The following is a 20154-nucleotide window of genomic DNA, read 5'->3' on the forward strand; positions in this document are numbered from 1 at the left end:
GTTGATGTTCCTTGTTTATTTTATTGGTGCCTTATAATGACTATCTTCCAAATTTTATCTATTTAATAGAAACAGTAATTTTTACTTTTCATTTTAAACTATGGATTGATTTATCTCGGCCTTGTACAATACATTATAGCATCTATGGTTACTTAGCTGCTACAGTACAAGGTTATTGTTGTAGCAGCTATTGTCTAGTAGCTGCTACAACAAGCTAGTCTAGTAATGTTCACGTGGTAGCAGCTAGCCTGGATTAGCTACTAATGTAGTAGGGAATTTTAACTTGAATCATAATACATTAAAATGTATCAAACATGTGACTTATAGTATTGGATAGAAACAATGCTAACAAGACAAATATAATTGTCTAAATTCATAAGTAATTTGTTCAAAATACATCGTGGAAGATTTTAAGCCAGAAGACCTATAAATAATACAAATTCAAATACCATATCTAATCTTCATCACTAATTTGTAAAGAATCTAACTGTTGTTCTATCTCTTCCAATGCATCTTTCAGTTTTCTAAATCTGTTAGTCTTTGATAGTTTTCTCTCTGATTTTAACCTTGATACTATATTTGAGGATGCACATGAACTTTTTTTCCTCTGGATTTAATGGGAGCATTCTCTCAATTTTTATTATTGTAGGCTTTAAAAGCTCTTATTACATCCTGTTTACCCTCGAAGGATTGGTGTATAACTTGTGTAGATACTTCTATCCAGGTGTCATAAACACCCGACTGATGTCCAATAAAGACAACATATATTTTCCCCTATATTGATTAAATAGATCATTAATAATCACATATAAACAATATATATTGGGAATAAAGGTACTTACAACTTTAAATGAAATGACTTACCACATGTAGCAGCTGATGTAGGGTAGATGTTATAACGTATAGCAGCTATTTTAGGGTAGATGCTACATTATGCAGCAGCTAGTGTCGGATAGTTGCTACAAGTTATTACAGCTACCCCATTGATAGCTGATACATGTTGTGGCAGTTACAACTTAGATCGTAAAATATTAACATGTATCAAACATACGAACTATAATACTGGATATAAAAAATTAAAACTCATACAAATATAAATGTCTATTAACAATTTAGTAGCATCTAAGTAGCTAACTTAAAAAGACTTACCATCGAATGGTTTATAGAAAATGATGTTGGGCAAGTTTTCTGCAAATTATAGAACAAAAAAATGGTAAACAAATGTTATTTGGAGAAGCATTGTAGCTGCTACACCGTTGTAGCAGTTATCTGTCGAAGTAGTTGCTACAACATTGTAGTAGCCAACATTCCAAGTAGTTGTCACAATGTTGTAGCAGCTAGCTGTCTAAGTAGCTGCTACCACGTGTAGAAGCTAATTGTTGAATTAGCTGCTATACGTTGTAACACATAGTGCAGGAATTAAGACTTAAATTTAAACACCTTACCATCGAATGAAATGTGGGATCTTGAAGCTCCCCAAATTGACAAGTTTGCTGTAATTTATACAACTAAAATAAATATAAGGCATTATTTAAAATAAAAAGATGAATAACATTGTAAGATAGTATGTTGTAGGCTTCAAAAGCTCGTATTGCATCCTGTTTACTCTCAAATGACTGGTGTATAGTGACCCTGAAATGATTAACTTATGTAGATGCTTCTATCCATGTGTCATAAACACTCAGTTGCCGACTAATAAAGACAACATATGTTTTGCCTTGTATTAAATACATCACTTAGAATCATGTATAAACAGTACATATTATGAATAGAGGGAATTACAACAACATTGTGGAAGATAACTTTCCAAGTAGCTATTACAATGTGTAGCTGTTAACTTTCCAATTAGCTACTACACATTGTAGTAGCTAACTGTCAAAATAGTTGCTACAATGTGTAGTAGTTAGTATAAATCTTAATAATATATTAGAATTAGAGATAATTATAGATTAAAATAATTTAAATAAAGTTTTATCAAATTATATACATAACAAAAATAGATGTTACAATGATATAGTAGCTAACCATCGAAGTTGTTGGTTGCTACTCGGAATATCGTATCAGTTCCCATGTACAAAAATTTTGTGCAAGTCCTGAACATTTCCTAACAACCTATTGTGTTCTTTAGAAATTAAATTTGGAATCGCAAACAGAACTTAACATTATTGATTCCAAATTCAACTTATCTGCTCTTAGAAGTTTAGATTTGGATCACAAACGATACTTAACATTATTAATCCAAATCCACCTATGTTACAAATTTGATTAAATATTTATTTCAGAGATCGGCTTCCAGGTTAAATATGGTAAGGCACTAGGCCTTCTTGGGTATGGGATCATCCACCACTTCCTAAACAAAGCCTTTTAACGAAATTCAATATTTAATCTCCTTATAGTAACCCTAGGTTTAACCACTAAGAACAATTGAATCACAAAATCGAAAAACCAAAAAAAACACGAAGTCGAATCATAAATCTGAAACCTAGAATCATTAGCCTCTTGTGTTTGGTATTTCAAGATCTAAACAAAAGAATAAACTAGTTATGATGCGGAAACTAATAACTAGTTATACCTTTTGTAGCTTATAGACCTCACGATCTTCTGTCATATTCCTCTTCTTATCTCGGACGTCATGTGGGTGACGATCTACTGAGACGAGAATCCACCCAAGCCTCCTTCTTCTCCTTGTATGTTTCGTCCACCAACAATCTCCTAGAGATGAAGAACTTCGGCCACCAACCAAGCTCCAAGGGATGCTAAGAAACAAAGCCTCCTTTCTCTACTTCTTCTCCAAGCTAAATTCGACCACCAACCAAGCTCCAAGGGTTGATGCCGCCGGCCACCAAAGAAGAAGAAAAGGAGATGAGGAAGAAGATGAGGGCCGGCCACCACCAAGGAATAGAGGAAAGGAATAATAGATGTGTTGTTAGGTGAGGCACCTCTACCCTCTCTTTTATATTCCTTGGTCTTGGAAAATAAGGAAAGTTTTAATTAAAACTTCCTTAATTTCCTTGCAAATGAAAGGAAAATTTTTTAAAAAAATCCTTTTATTCTATTAATGATCTGCCACCTCAAATTCTCAAACAAGGAAAGTTTTAAACACAAAATTAAAACTTCCTAATTTGTTTCCGGAAATTTTTAAAATAAAAATCTCCCTTTTTAAAAGAAAGGAAAGTTTTATAAATTTTCTTTTATTCCCTTCATGGTTGGTTATAAAAGAAAACTTTTATAAATTAAAATCTCTCTTTTAAAACATGTGGGTGGTTATAAGGAAAGTTTTCTCCAAAATTAAAATCTTTCTTTTCAACTACAAATAAGGAAATATATCAAATCTTTCTTTTAATCTTTTGTAGAAAGCTATAAAATGAAAGATTTATAATTTTAAAACTCTCTTTTAAAACCATGAGGATGGTTACAAAAAAGGAAAGTTTTATCAAAAATTAAAATCTTCCTTTTAACTACAAATAAGGAAAGATATCAAACTTTTCTCTTAATCCTTTGTAGAAAGCTATAAAAGGAAAGATTTATAATTTTTAAAACTCTCTTTTAAAACCATGGCTTCCACACAAGGAAAGATTTAAAATTTAAAACTCTTTTTAATCTAATGTGGCCGGCCACCCTACTTGGACTCCAAGCTAGGGTCGGCCACCACTTGAACCCATCTAGCCTTGGCTTGGCCGGTCCTAGCTTGGGATCCAAGCTAGGCTTGGTCGGCCACCTTAAGGTGGGTAAGAAGATGGGTTTAGGTGGGTATAAAACTTTATAAATAAGAGACTACGACAGGGATCGAGAGGAGGAATTGGCTTTGGTCTCCCGATGAACTTGAGCTTCCCATGTTCGCCCCGAACACCCAACTCGAGTTCATCAATAATAACTCATACCACTAAAGAGTTATTATTAAACTACCATGTCAATCTCATATTACTATATGAGCTCCTTCTTATCATGAGTGTGTTAATCTTCCTGTGTTTAAGATATCGAATGTCCACTAATTAAATGAGTTACTGACAACTCACTTAATTAATATCTAACTCCAATAGTAGTACCACTCAACCTTATTGTCATGTCGAACTAAGTCTACCTGCAAGGTTTACGTGACAATCCTTATGAGCTCCTCAAGGGGACATCATCAACCTAGATTACTAGGACACAGTTTCATTCAATAATCAATAACACACCATATAAATAATATCATTTCCCAACTTATCGGGCCTATTGATTTAACGAGCTAAATCACACCCTTTGATAAATTAAAGAAATAAATATTAAGTATATGTGCTTGTTATTATATCATGATTAAGAGTACACACTTCCATAATAACAGAGGTATTGTTCTTTTATATAGTCAGTATAAAAAGAAACTACCACAAATGATCTTGCTCAATACACTCATAATGTACTAATGCAATTTATTAGTCAAGATAAACTAATACATAATTACACTACAACCACTCCAATGGTTTGTCCCATTCCATCTTGGTTATGAGCAACTGTTTATAATTTATAAGGAACTGATAACACAAACTTCTGTGTATACAAAAAGCTAGGCTTTTAGTATACATTCCAACAATCTCCCACTTATACTAAAAGATTATGCTGTCATATACCCTGCCATACATTTGATTCCCACCCCCTCAATATGTCTATCAAAAGCTCTTGCCTTAAGGGCCTTAGTGAAAGGATCTTCCAAGTTATCATCTGATGTAATCTAGGCGACGACAACTTTTCCTCGTTATACGATGTCTCGTATTGGGTGGTACTTGCGCTCTATGTTTTTACTTGCTTTATGGGTTCGTGGTTCCTTCGAGTTTGCTACTACACCACTTATTATCACAATACACTGTAATAATTTTTGGGCAAACCAAGAATCACATCAAAGTCCATCATGAAGTTTCTGAGCCATACAGCTTCTATGGCTGCCTCAGAGGTTGTCACATACTCAGCTTCCATGGTAGAGTCCGAAAAGAATCTATGCTTAACACTCCTCCATTGTTATGGCTTTACCTCCTACACTAAACACAAAACCCCTAGGTCGACTTACTATTGTCCATATCTGATTAGAAGTCAAAATCCGTGTATCCCATAGGGAGCAAATCATCTGCCTTGTAAACTAGCATATAATCTCTAGTCCCTCTAAGGTACTTTAATATATGTTTTACGGCAGTCCAGTGTTCCGATCCTGGGTTACTTTGATATCTGCTAACCATGCCCATGGCAAAATAGATATATGGTCTCGTGCATAGCATACATTAGGCTTTCTATAGCTGAAGTATAAGGAACTGCCTTCATTTCTTCTATCTCTTTTGATGTCTTCGGAGACATCTCTTTAGATAAATATACTCCATGCACAAAAGGTAGAAAAACCTTTCATAGAGTCTTGCATGCTAAAACGAGCTAGGATAGTATCGATATATGAAGCTCGGGATAAGCACAACATTCTTTTCTTATGATCTCTTATTACTTTGATCCCGAGAATATGTGTGCATTCACCCAAGTGCTTCATATCGAATTGCTTGGACAACCATACCCTTACTTCCGACAATACTTTGATATTGTTTCCAACTATCAAAAATGTCATCTACGTATAGTATAAGAAATACCACCACGTTTCCATCACACTTCTTGTATACACAAGACTCATCCGGACACTGAATAAATCCATACGACTGGATTACTTCATTAAATAGGATGTTCCAAGACCTTGAAGCTTGCTTCAGCCCATAAATAGACCGATTGAGCTTACATACTAGATGCTCTTTACCCTTTGCAATAAACCCCTCTGGTTGCTTCATATGGATGCTTTCTTCAAGACTTCCGTTAAGAAATACTGTCTTGACATCCATTTGTCACACCTCATAATCCATATGAGCAGCAATAGATAAGAGTATCCGGATAGATTTAAGCATAGCTACTGGCGAAAAGGTTCCCTCATAATCGATTCCCTCTTTCTGAGTATACCCCATCGCAACAAGCCTTGCTTTGAAGGTTTTCACCTTCCCATCTATCCCTTTTTTCCTTTTGTAGATCCACTTGCATCCAATAGCTTTTACACTATTTGATGGTTCTACTAGCTCCCAGACTTTGTTAGAATACATAGATTCTATTTTTGAATTCATTGCTCTTTGCCAAGATTTTGCATCTATATCTTGGAGTGCTTCGTCATATGTTCAGGGATCAGGTTCATGTTTATCTGGGACCAAGTTCGACGACTCTCCCAAAAATATGAATCTTTCAGGTTGCCTAACAACCCTCCCACTACGACGAGGTACTGTCTGTTGTTGTGTATCATTTTTGATACGTGTTGCAGTTTTTTATGATATTTCATCTTGCACTGTTGGTACTAAAATAGGCGTGTCCTCTCTCATTTCTTCTAGAACAATTTCACTCATGGGCTTATGGTTCATTACATAATCTTCCTCTAAAAATCAAGCATTGGTGCTAACAATGATCTTCTGATTTTTAGGATTATAAAACAAACCACCTTTCGTTCCCTTAGGATATCCTACAAATAGATAAACTTCTGTACGTGATTCCAACTTGTCAGTATCTCCCTTTAGCACATGTGTTGGACTACCCCATATCTGAATATGACTCAGACTAGGCTTACGCCCATTCCACAATTCCATGAGAGTAGAGGGTACTGATTTAGAAGGTACCATATTCAGAATGTACACTGATGTTTCTAGAGCATATCCCCAAAACGAATCTAGTAATTCTGAATAACTCATCATCGATCTAACCATTTCCATAAGAGTCTTATTCCTTCGTTCTGCCACACCATTCTGTTGGGGTGTACCAGGTGCAAACAATTGGGATTGAATCCCAGCCTCTGATAAGTAATTCCTAAACTCTCCAAAGAGGTATTCGCCACCACGATCAGACCATAGTGTCTTGATACTTTTACCATGACGTTTCTCCACATCAGCCTTATACTCTTTGAACTTATCAAAGCATTCAGACTTGCGGCGCATCAAGTAAATGTACTCATATCTCGAATAGTCATCTATAAAATAGACAAAATATTCGAAACTACCTTTTGCCTGGATAGTTATAGGATCACACAAATCAGAATGAACCAGTTCTAACACATCTTTGGCTCTATACCCCTTGCCCTTAAAAGGTCTCTTGGTCATTTTTCCTTCCAAGCAAGATTCATAAGTTGTAAAGTTTTCCAACACTAATGAACTCAAGAGTCCTTTGAATTCTACTCAAGTTAATATGACCAAGCCTTAGATGCCAAAGATATGTTTGGTTCATTTTTTAAGGTTCCTTTCTCTTATTAGATTTAGAAGATGTGTTATTAATTTTCATTTGTTGCATCGTGGAAGTTATTAGATTTAGAGTATACAAATTGCCAACAAATGTACCAAAACAGATAACTTCCCTATTTATCTTTGATAACACCTTTGCTATCATAAATAGACAGAATATCCATCCTTGTATTGTTTAGAAACTGAAATCAAGTTCTTTCTAAAACTTGGTACGTAAAGATAATTTCTTAAAACTTATATTTTATTCCTATAAATATCTCCCACTACAACAGCTGCTACTTCTGTAGCATTGTCCATGTAAATAGTGATTTCTCCTTCGTGTAGTTGTCGGGTTTCTTGGAACCCCTGCAATGATTTACAGACATGATAAGTGGTTATCATATCTACACACCAGGTACCGGTAGATAACACCACTAAACATGTTCCAACTACTAGAGAATAAGATATACCTATATTGTTCTCTTTCTACGAGGGCAGCCCGCCTACAAATGTCCAGACTGCTTGCAAATGAAGCACTTGCCTTTCAGCTTCTTCATTCCTGCTTTTAGTCTAGTACCTAGAGATCATACAGTCTTGCCTGTCAGCCTGATTCTAGTGTTCGAAGAATTCCTTGAGATTGTACATCATGTCATGGCCAATAGGCATGGTCTGATGCTGATGTTGCAGCACATTTGATATAAAATCCAAATGTAACTCTGCATCATCTCCTATGATACTCAATCTCCTCTCCACTAGAATCACTATTAGGTACATTAGGGCAGACCTCTAATAGTACAAACTTATAGCCTTCAGCAGTTAGGACAATCTCCAGGTTTCTTTTCCAATCTATGTAATTAGGATCAGTAAGTTTGTTCTCTTTCAGTATAATAGCTAGTGGGTTGAAAGTCATCCTAAGAATCACAAAAAACTTTTGGTCAAGACTCTAAATTTAGAATAATATTGATTACTCAAACAATATTATTTAAATTTACCAACACCTTAAAACACCGTGAATTTTGTATGCCATGTTAGTGTAGACGTATACAAATTCAAACATTTGTAAGAGGAGGTTTTACCCATTAATTTTATTCTTGTCATCCTTACTTTATGAAAAATAAAATTAATAGTTGGTATTCATTTGGTCACACAAATAATAGCAGTGACTCCGTTGGGGAGGATACTATTAAATGTGCCTAAGTGTATATCATTACTTGATGCTTAGTCCATTAAATAGGATTATGCCCCTTCAGTTGGAGAAGATCACACGCTCCTAAATAATTTCCTATAACCATCCATAAAGGAAGTTTGATCTAGTGATCTTCAAACAAACTCATCCGTTGTTAAGGGAGGCACTCAGAGTCAACACGCAAGTTTGTTGCATCACTTACAAATCAGTAATGGAGACCGTGGAATTTATTTACTAATCTCTCTCCCACTTAGTTATTTAAGGTGAGAAATTTTAACCATGCACACACCATCACAGCAAATAAAGCAATAAATGTGGAAAAATAATTTTCCAACTATTATGGCACTACAAGAAAAAAGCCTAACAACAACGGTTTTTCACCGTTGTCGTAGCCTCTTTCGGACTGTTGTTAAAGGCCGTGTTATTAAAAGGGGTGCCCAAAGACAACAGTTTTTAACTGTTGTCTTTGAAGGCAAAGACAACAACAGTTTTACAACGGTGAAAAACCGTTGTCTTTTCCTTCAAAGATAACAGTTTTTCACTGTTGTCTTTGAGCGTCTACCTTTAATAACAGGGTCTTCAACAACAGTTTTAAACTATCTACGACAACGGTGAAAAACCGTTGTCTTTTTTAGATAAAAAATAAAAAAAATTAATACACAATTTTCCAATATTATAAATCTTTCAAAATACTAAATTTCAAAATAAAATTTAATATATAATTTTCTAACATTCAAAAATAATATCTATAACATTCTGAAGAAATTTCATAAGCAACCAACAAAATGATAACACTATTAAAACAAAGGTAGAACAATATAACACGGGATTTTCTAATCTGTTTTGACTGTTGAACTTTTGCTCCTAATCTGTTTCAAGGACCGCAGCGCTGCTACGGTGCTCTTCATGTATAAGCTCTGCATATATTTAATCTTCTCCAACTCCGGAACCCTCCCACCTGATTGTGCCGACTTTGGCACTCCATTTTGTCCGTCGCATTCTGCTGAAATTGACAGGTTGTTGCTGGGAAGAGGTGGTCGAGCATAGCCACACACTCCTTCACAAGTTTGTATAGGAGATCAGTTGTAAAGAATGGCTGCTGCAACACCTTTTCGATGACGGGATGCCTGATAAGTTCTCCTGTTCTCTTGTCATACTTCTTCAATATTTTCACTTGACCTGAATTCATCACAACAAGAATAATAAACCATCTAAATGAGTGCACAAATTAAAAAAAAAAAAGAACCAGAAGAAAGGACAGAACAATTAATCAATAACAATCAGATAATTGATTCTGCTGAATGCTAATTTATCATAACCTAGCAAAACAAATTTACCAAGCTACTCCAACGCCCTTCTTAATCAATCTGATCAATTAGTAAACATGATCAATTAGTAAACTTGATAGTTTATAAAATAGTGCCCCAAAATTAGTAGGAGGATCCGTTACAAACTAATCAAACTTTCAATTTAACAACAAGCATTGACAATTCTAAGCATTTGATTTTCAAGAATAATGAATAATCCAACCTTGTTGAATTTTAAAATGTATGTATACTGAATTTAACACTCATAAATAAAGAATTGTGCCACAAGTGAAATTCAAGTATAATAAGAACTGTAGGCTACAAATTCAAGTATAAAAAAATGCAATCTACTATTTCAATAAATATGTGAATTCACAAAGAAAGTATACTTTCCAAAACTTCTAGTAAAGCTGCTACCTTAGCTTCATGTTCCAACATGGTAATCTGTGTTATTCTATGAACATTTATGTTCAAATTACCAATTTCACCCAATAAATAGTAATAAATAAGTACATAGTAGAAACAAAAAGAGTGACATTTGAGAGAATGCAGTAGGTAAAAGCAAGACCTTTAAAGAAGAAAACAAAAGGTAACAAAAATAGTTGGAATTTAACTACCAATTCTGTTTTTCCATGATTCACTTCATATTACCTAATTAATCTTGTGCAGGAATTAAGCAAGACCTTTAAAGAAGAAAACGAATGGTAACAAGGAAATACTTTTAAAGTTTCAGGGAGTGCTGCTGAATCGTGGTGGAGACGCACGATGGAGGCCGGCGGCTGGCAGTGGCGGCGACATGGACAGAGATGCGTGAGCATGTGTGAGAGGAGCGGCGACGGGTGAGAGCAGGTTAGAGAGGAGAAAGGGAGAGGATCGGCGACAAGGATGTGAGCGTCGGTGAGAATAACGACGACGGCAAAAGCAGAATCGGCGAGAGCAGAAAGAATCGGCGGCGTGTGTTAGCTAGGGAGGAAATCGGCGTGTAAGGGGAAAAAATAAGGATCGGCACTAGAGGTAATTAGGTTAGGATATGTTATAATATGGTGAACATTAATTAAGTTTGTCATCATAAATTATCTAATATGATTCTTTTAATATTTAAAATAATTTATTATTTTAAAAGCAATGCTAAAAGACAATAGTTTTTTAAAACCGTTGTCTTTGACATACATTAGACAACAGTTTTTTAAAAATCGTTGTCTTTGACATACATTAGACAACAGTTTTTTAAAAACCGTTGTCATTTAAAAAAAATTATGGTGAACAACAACGGTTTTCAATAAAACTGTTGTTAAATGGCAAAAAGACAACAGTTTCTCGAAAAACTATTGTCTATTAGGTGTGGTTAAATCTAAAATTTCTTGTAGTGTGGCCTTTTCTATCATTGTCTCCATGTGCTGCCAACCCTAGTTGCTGCCTTCTTTAGCCACCGCAATCGGGTCTAGTCATCGCATCTATCTTGCTTCTTTTTCCACTGCACCTCTAGTCCACAAATAGTACCACACCTCGCAAGGTTACGATCCGCGACAAAAATAAAATATTACATATATCGATCCTATATTCCACAAAAAAATGTACATATAATCTAGATCGAAACAAAAATATAAAATCCTAAAACTAATACAGCTCCTGCTGTATTTAATACATACAATCATGCACACACATAAAATGCCCTCGACATGTCCAAGGGTCCAATCACACACAATCACATTATGACCATAATAGTTGGATATAGGATGCCTGCAACTACAGAGTTAAATCTATTTGCATATCCTACTATTATCCCGCCAAAAATATGTATGACATGTGTATAATTAAACTGAAAACCAAACACACAGAGGAAAACCCTAGCTCTGATACCAATTGTTGGTTGCTACTCGGAATATCGTACCGGTTCCCCTGTACAAAAATTTTGTACAAATCCTGAACCTTTCCTAACAACCTATTGTGTTCTTTAGAAATTAAATTTGGAATTGCAAATAGAACTTAACATTATTGATTCCAAATTCAACTTATCTGTTCTTAGAAGTTTAGATTTGGATCGCAATCGATGCTTAACATTATTAATCCAAATCCACCTATGTTACAAATTCGATTAAATATTTATTTCAGAGATCGACTTCTAGGTTAAACATGGCGAGGCACTAGGTCTTCTTGGGTATGGGATCATCCACCACTTCCTAGACAAAGCCTTTCAATGAAATTCAATATTTAATGTCCTTATAGTAACCCTAGGTTTAACCACTAAGAACAATCGAATCACAAAATCGAAAAACCAAAAGAAACACAAAGTCAAATCATAAATCCGAAACTTAGAATCATTAGCCTCTTGTGTTTGGTATTTCAAGATCTAAACAAAAGAATAAACTAGTTATGATGCGGAAACTAATAACTAGTTATACCTTTTGTAGCTTATAGACCTCAAGATCTTCTGTCTATTCCTCTTCTTATCTCGGACGTCATGTGGGCGACGATCTACCAAGACGAGAATCCATCCAAGCCTCCTTCTTCTCCTTGCATGTTTCATCCACCAACAATCTCCTAGAGATGAAGAACTTCGGCCACCAACCAAGCTCCAAGGGATGCTAAGAAACAAAGCCTCCATTCTCTACTTCTTCTCCAAGCTAAATCCGGCCACCAACCAAGCTCCAAGGGTTGATGCCGCAGGCCACCAAAGAAGAAGAAAATGAGATGAGGGCCGGCCACCACCAAGGAATAGAAGAGAGGAATAATAGATGTGTTGTTAGGTGAGGCACCTCTACCTTCTCTTTTATATTCCTTGGTCTTGGCAAATAAGGAAAGTTTTAATTAAAACTTCCTTAATTTCCTTGCCAATGAAAGGAAAATTTAAAAAAAAATCCTTTTATTCTATTAATGGTCGGCCACCTCAAATCCTCAAATAAGGAAAGTTTTAAACATAAAATTAAAACTTCCTAATTTGTTTCCGGAAATTTTTAAAATAAAAATTTCTCTTTAAAAATTTCCGTCATGGTTGGTTATAAAAGGAAATTTTTATAAATTAAAATCTCTCTTTTAAAACATGTGGTTGGTTACAAGGAAAGTTTTCTCCAAAATTAAAATCTTCCTTTTCAACTACAAGGAAAGATATCAAATCTTTCTTTTAATCTTTTATAGAAAGCTATAAAAGGAAAGATTTATAATTTTTAAAACTCTCTTTTAAAATCATGAGGATGGTTACAAAAAAGGAAAGTTTTATCAAAAATTAAAATCTTCCTTTTAACTACAAATAAGGAAAGATATCAAATGTTTCTCTTAATCCTTTGTAGAAAGCTATAAAATGAAAGATTTATAATTTTTAAAACTCTCTTTTAAAACCGTGGCTTCCACACAAGGAAAGATTTAAAATTTAAAACTCCTTTTAATCTAATGTGGCCAGCCACCCTACTTGGACTCCAAGCTAGGGTCGACCACCACTTGAACCCATCTAGCCTTGGTTTGGCCGGTCCTAGCTTGGGCTCCAAGCTAGGCTTGGTCGGCCACCTTAAGGTGGGTAAGAAGATGGGTTTAGGTGGGTATAAGACTTTATAAATAAGAGGTTACGACGGGGATCGAGAGGAGGAATTGTCTTTGGTCTCCCGATGAACTTGAGCTTCCCATGTTCGCCGCGAACACCCAACTCAAGTTCATCAATAATAACTCATACCACTAAAGAGTTATTATTAAACTGCTGTATCAAACTCATATTACTATATGGGTTCCTTCTTATCATGAGTGTGTTAATCTCCTTGTATTTAAGATATCGAATGTCCACTAATTAAATGAGTTACTGACAACTCACTTAATTAATATCTAACTCCAAGAGTAGTACCACTAAACCTTATTGTCATGTCGGACTAAGTCCACCTGCAGGGTTTACGTGACAATCCTTATGAGCTCCTCAAGGGGACATCATCAACCTAGATTACTAGGACACAGTTTCATTCAATAATCAACAACACACCATATAAATAATATCATTTCCCAACTTATCGGGCCTATTGATTTAACGAGCTAAATCACGCCCTTTGATAAATTAAAGAAATAAATATTTAGTATATGTGCTTGTTATTATATCATGATTTACACACTTCCATAATAACAGAGGTATTGTTCTTTTATATAGTCAGTATAAAAAGAAACTACCTCAAATGGTCCTACTCAATATACTCATAATGTACTAGTGCAATTTATTAGTCAAGATAAAAATATCTAATTACACTACAACCACTCCAATGGTTTGTCTCATTCCATCTTGGTTGTGAGCAACTATTTATAATTTATAAGGAACTGATAACATGAACTTCTGTGTGTCTTCTCACACCATGTTATCTACAATATAAATTAAATGGACAACTACACTTAGCATAAATGTAGACATTTGACCAATGTGATTCTTATTTCTAAATAAATGTTTATACAAAAAGTTAGCCTTTTAGTATACATTCCAACAGAAGTAGCTATTATATCATTGTAGCTCCTACACCTTCAAAGTTGCTGCTACAACGTTGTAGCAGCTAGCCGTCGACGTAGTTGTTGCACCTTTGTAGCAGTTACCTGTCGAAGTAGCTACTACAATGTTGTAGCAGCTACCTGTCGAAGTAACTGCTACATCATTCTAGCAGCTAACATTATAATTAGCTACTACAAAGTTGTAACAGCTAGCAATCCAAGTAGCTACTACACCATTATAGTAGTTACCTGTCAAAGTAGCTACAACAATATTGTAGATGCTAGCCATCGAAGTAGCTGTTACACTGTTGTAGCAGTTACCTGTCGAAGTAGCTTCTACACCGTTGTAATAGCTAGTCGTCAGCTTTTGTCTGACCGATCGTATATTAGGATCGTTATATGATGCTAAGTATTCCTAGGTTCTCCTGGGCTTTGACCGATCGAGTGTATTCAGGAAGCTTTATATTCGATCAGCCTCTGTCCGACCGATCATATATTAGGAGTTTGCTAAGGTTTAAGTATCTCGAGTCCGGACGACCTCCTAATCGGTCGAGCCTCCTTGAATTTTTCCTTAGTCTTAAAGTACGGTTGCGTTTGTAGATCTGATCGAGCTTGTGGTCGGTCGACTTTATCTGAGCGTCCTACTCTGGAACCATATGGGCAGGATTTAGAACTTTATTGCTGAGTGAATCCCCATTTCAAGTGAGGAATATTCCTCTAATTTAACTTTGACCCAGACTTTTGACTGCCACATCACCTTGACTTTGACTGTCATGTTATCCTCCCCATCCGTTTGATAAACATTGATCGTTCCCAAAACTTCATATTAACTACAGTGATTCCGTGACCCCTCATTTTGTGTCCCATTACCTGATTAAAAAGGGGGGGTTTGACCTTGGTTCGTTCTCACTGCACTAATCTTACCTTTTCTTTCTCTATCTTCTCCTAGGTATATTGTAGAGAGCTATGAATTTAGATTTTCTTCCTTGGGCTCAACTATTATCCGAGAAAGAGCGATCCCTAGCAAGGGTGATACAAGCTCTGGATCTTCATCACTCACAACAACAAGAACTTGAGGCGCGTCTATCTGTTGCTCATTCCCAAATTCGACTTGAGGTCTCCTTAAGGGAAAAAGCCTATTTGGACTTAGAGCAAAGGACCGCCTAACTAGATGACTTGGGATTGAAGCATGCTTCCGTGATCACCATCCTGACAAAAAAGACCCAAGCAGATGGTTGGCTAAAATCGTAACAATAGCAAGATTTGGAACAACAAGCAGATAAAATGAGGTTCTTACAAGCTGAATTAAACCGAGCCAACTAGAAGACAACCTCTCTTTCATAGACCTATGAAGGTAAGTCTCAAAAACGTAGGAGGATGGAGCAAGCCTCTCATCTTTGTCCGGCTGTTATTCAGCCACATGCCCCTATCTAGGGTAGGAAGAACAATCTGGCACCTCCATGAGGTAAGACAAGTAAAACTTTGTCTATTCAATATATTTCTTATGGCGAATTCATAGTAAAAAGTCCAAAAGTTGTATCGATGATTGTATGGTCATTAATGACAATACAAAGTTCTATGTTAAGTTATTATGCCTTGTTGTGTTGATTCATTTATCTCTTGGTTCTCTTTTCCCAAGAGAAAGATGATCTATCTTCCCAATAGATTAAATGCAATTAATGTTCCCAATCTCCCTTTAAAAATGGTAGCATCCTATCAGTAATAGTTTATCTCCTTATTCCTCCTTTAACCAAATCCTCTGTTATTAATGACCTCTAACTTGGAATCTTATGAACTCCAACAACTTTGCCAATAGATAAACCAACTGAATCTACTACTTGCTTAAAAAGAAACAACTCTTGTAGAGGCGCTGCAAAATAGAGACTTGCAGTGCTCTCTTCGAAAGGAAACTGAGAAACATTGGGTAGCTGCTAAGTCTTGGGTTCGTGCTGAGCTAGCCTTAAAAGCAAACGCATATTCAGATCTAGACAGTCAGAGACAAGCTAGATTGTATTGGAAGATCAAGTATGATTCAGCCATTTCCCTCGTACATCAGGAAGCGCAAGCTAAAGATGAGGTAATTGCACAACAACAGCAAAACCTACAGTTAGCCCAAGATGAATTGAGGCAAACCCAACTCATGCTTGAAGAAGAACGAGAGGGAACAAGGCAGGCAAGGCATCTCTGCCCTAGTCCTGCTCGTGACGGGAGTTAAAAGAGAGATTCAATCATCCTAGAAATCTTTATATCTCTAATAATCATAGGTGCAATAGAGTTTGAAGGGATGCGGGAATGTATTTTTGCACACTAATCTTATCATACATTAATGAAATTCAAAATAGGAAGAATTCTAATTCCTTTTCCCGCTCGATTATTTTTCCTTAAGGCTTTTTTGGTGTTCCTATTTGTGTCTTGAGCACTTATTGATTTTTGAAGATGGTCTGTTAACCGTCGAATTAGCTGCTATAATGTTTTAGCAGCTATTATTCCAAGTAGCCGCTACAATGTTATAGCAGCTAACCGTCGAATTAGTTGCTACAACATTGTAGCATCTATCATTCCAAGTAGCTGCTACAATATTGTAGCAGCTAATCATTAAATTAGCTGCTACAGCATTATAGCAGCTATCATTCCAAGTAGCTGCTATACTGTTATAACAGTAACAGTCGAATTAGCTGCTACAACATTGTAGCAGCTATCATTCCAAGTAGCTGCTACAACGTTGTAGCAGTTAACCATCAAATTAGCTGCTACATCATTATAGCAGCTATCATTCCAAGTAGCTGTTATACCATTATAGCAGTAACAGTCGAATTAGCTACTATAGTGTTGTAGCAGTTTTCATTCCAAATAGCAGTTAACTGTTGAAGTAGCTACTACAATGTGTAGCAGCTAACTATCCAAGTGACTATAGCCTATAGGCATTTGTAGCAAGGGTCGACCTAACATGTTGTAGCATAAATCCTTCATTCCTTCTAATATATATTAGGATCACGGTAGGAAATTACAACTTAAAATGAAATGAATTACCATTAATTATGAAATGTGGGAATTGATGATTGGGTAATGTCTTGCGAATGATATAAGAAAAAGCTGGTAAGAAAGCAGCTAGGGTTTATTCGTTGTGGGATATTTCATTATACAAGTTGAAAACTAAACAATGGAGTGGAGAAAAGCTTATGATCGAGATTGAGATTGGAGAGAATTTGGTAAGCAAACCAACGTAGTGTATGTGTTCGGTGGTAATTTCTTGAACTTCCAGCCAACTTTAGAACAAACTTGCAACTGTAAGTTGTCCAAGTAGCTTGTAGTGCCTTTACTTTTGCTTGCCCGACAAGAACATGTTGCAAGGAAGACGACGGTGAAGGAAAAGGCGAGAGAGAAAGCGGCAAGGGAAATTTAGAATTTGAAAAATTTCTCTCGTCGTCGATTTGAATAGAAGGCGGAAAGAGAGTGTGAATAAATGAAATATATATATATATACATACTCATATTCTTTGATTTTGTTAAAAGTTAAAATCTAGATGTTCATATAAACGACTTTCCTATTTCATGGTGGCTTGCTCATCATTTTCCATATACATGTTGCCCATTAAGGTAAACCCTAACTAAGACCTAGGTTGGATCTACCTTGTAAAGGGTGCTTTTCTCGTTCAAATCCTTGCATCTTAAGTTACCTTTATATATATATAATTTTTACTTGTTTCCAATTAAGGCAAACTTGCACCAGTGACTAAGATAAGCTTTATTTTTTTATAAAAATTCTAAGGGCACTCTGTTTTCCATTATTGTCCCTCTCCTCCCTGAGATTTGTTTTTTTTTCAAAATTATATTATTCTTTTAACCCTATCCATTTATAGTTTTAATCAAAATTGCTACATAAACTGACTCTCCTTGATAAAGAAATTACTATAGGTAAGAAATGACATCTTAGCTTCAACTGATGAGATAGAGACGACAAGACACCAATTGGAAAATATGGTTCAGCCAAGGACACGTTGAAGCGCAAAAACATAAATCTTTTACGGGGTCAAGCACTAGACTAGTACAGTGTAGAAGATGTACTTACAGCCTATTCATACCTTTACGTTATGGTTGCATGTTAGTGCACGGACGACTGTCACTCCTACGATTTCTCCCATGCTCCTACCATTCCCAAGAGGTGAGGAGTCTAGCCAAACACAAGCACATGGTTGGAACTACGTGCGAGTGAGTGGGTGGATGAGGATGATGGACCAACAAGAACCAACTTAATTTAGAGGTGGATAATAATGGAAATTATTATTATTATAAAAATGAAAAAGGAAAGTCTAGGGGATAGTGTAGTCAGTAGTGTAGGGGCTCCTCTTCTTGGGAGCAAGCATGAAGAGCACATTAATGGATCCAAGAAAGGATGAGGGGGGAGAGGGGACCATGGCCATGGGAATTGTACATGTCCATTTCTAGTAAGGGGAATTATTTATAGTAAAAGGAATGATTGATGGCATGAATGGTGATGAAGTTGACTCTTTGTTGATTGGAATTTTGTGCATGTTAATTTGCATGGATCATGCATGGAATAGCGTGAAATGATAAGAAAAGGGCGCTTCAGAATGTGGAATATTGTGAAATGTTCTTGAAAAAAAAATTAAAAGGCGTTTCAAAAGTTAAATCATCAAAATTAAGATGATATATTGATATTGAACCGAATTTGAGTCCGATTTCATATGCTTCATCTCCATCTGATATTTAATTTTTATCTCCATGTTTATATTCATCTAACGATCAAATATCGATATCCAAAATATATATATATATATACACGGACCTAGAGACATAGGAATTTGATGAAACAAGTTTCTATGCGTTCGTATCGTTGTCCTGATCGTAAATATATCCATAAAAATATTTTTGACCAAATATATTTATTTTTAGAATTTTTTAATCCTAATTTGGTGTTAAAAATTTGAATCACTGAAAATATTAATTAAAAATTATGGATGATGACATATTTACGATCAGATCAATGATACGAACGCATAGAAAATTGTTTAATGAAATTTCGATGTCTCTAAGTCAAGATATAAGGTTTCGATGTTTGATTTTATTTTTTAAAAATTATTTCCAGTTTTGGGACGAATCCATAGATTCATCCCAAAAATTTAATTATTTTAAAAAAAATAGAACAAAATGGGGCGTCTTAAATACGGACCTAGAGACATCGAAATTTGATGAAACAAGTTTCTATGCGTTCGTATCGTTTTCCTGATCGTAAATATATCTATAAAAATATTTTTTTACCAAATATATTTATTTTTGGAATTTTTTTAATCTCAATTTGACCTATTTTTGGTGTTAAAAATGTGAATCACTGAAAATATTAATTAAAATTTATGGATGATGACATATTTACGATCAGGTCAACGATACGAACGCATAGAAACTTGTTTCATGAAATTCCGATGTCTCTAGGTCAAGATATAAGCCTTCGGTGTTTGATTGTCTTTTTTTAAAAAATAATTTCATTTTTGGGACGAATCCTCGATTCGTTCCAAAATCTGGGACGAATCCAGGATTTGTCCCTAAATTTGGGACGAATTCTGGATTCGTTCCAGATTTTGGGACGAATTTAGTAATGAATTTTTTTTCCTGTTACAAACTTGAAACGAAATTTTTTTGTTGCAAAATTTGTTGGTTATTTGGGTCGAAATTTATTTCCGTTGGTAAAGTTGTCCCAATTTTGGAACGAACTTTTTTCGTTCCAAACTTTTGTCCTCAAATTTATGTTTTTTTGTAGTGTATGAAAGTAAGATATTTGAGTCGAGTATAGATATGAGTATGAATAGGATTCTATTAAATCCATATTCATATTCGAATATGAAAAATCTCATACTCTATTATTTAATTATATTGGGTAAAAAAAAAAAAAAAATCTTTCCACATCCATCTCCATTCAAATAAGGTATCAAATCTTCCATTGCAA

The sequence above is a fragment of the Zingiber officinale genome, chromosome 5B (genome assembly GCF_018446385.1).
Source record: "Zingiber officinale cultivar Zhangliang chromosome 5B, Zo_v1.1, whole genome shotgun sequence".
In the NCBI taxonomy this organism is placed as follows: Eukaryota; Viridiplantae; Streptophyta; class Magnoliopsida; order Zingiberales; family Zingiberaceae; genus Zingiber; species Zingiber officinale.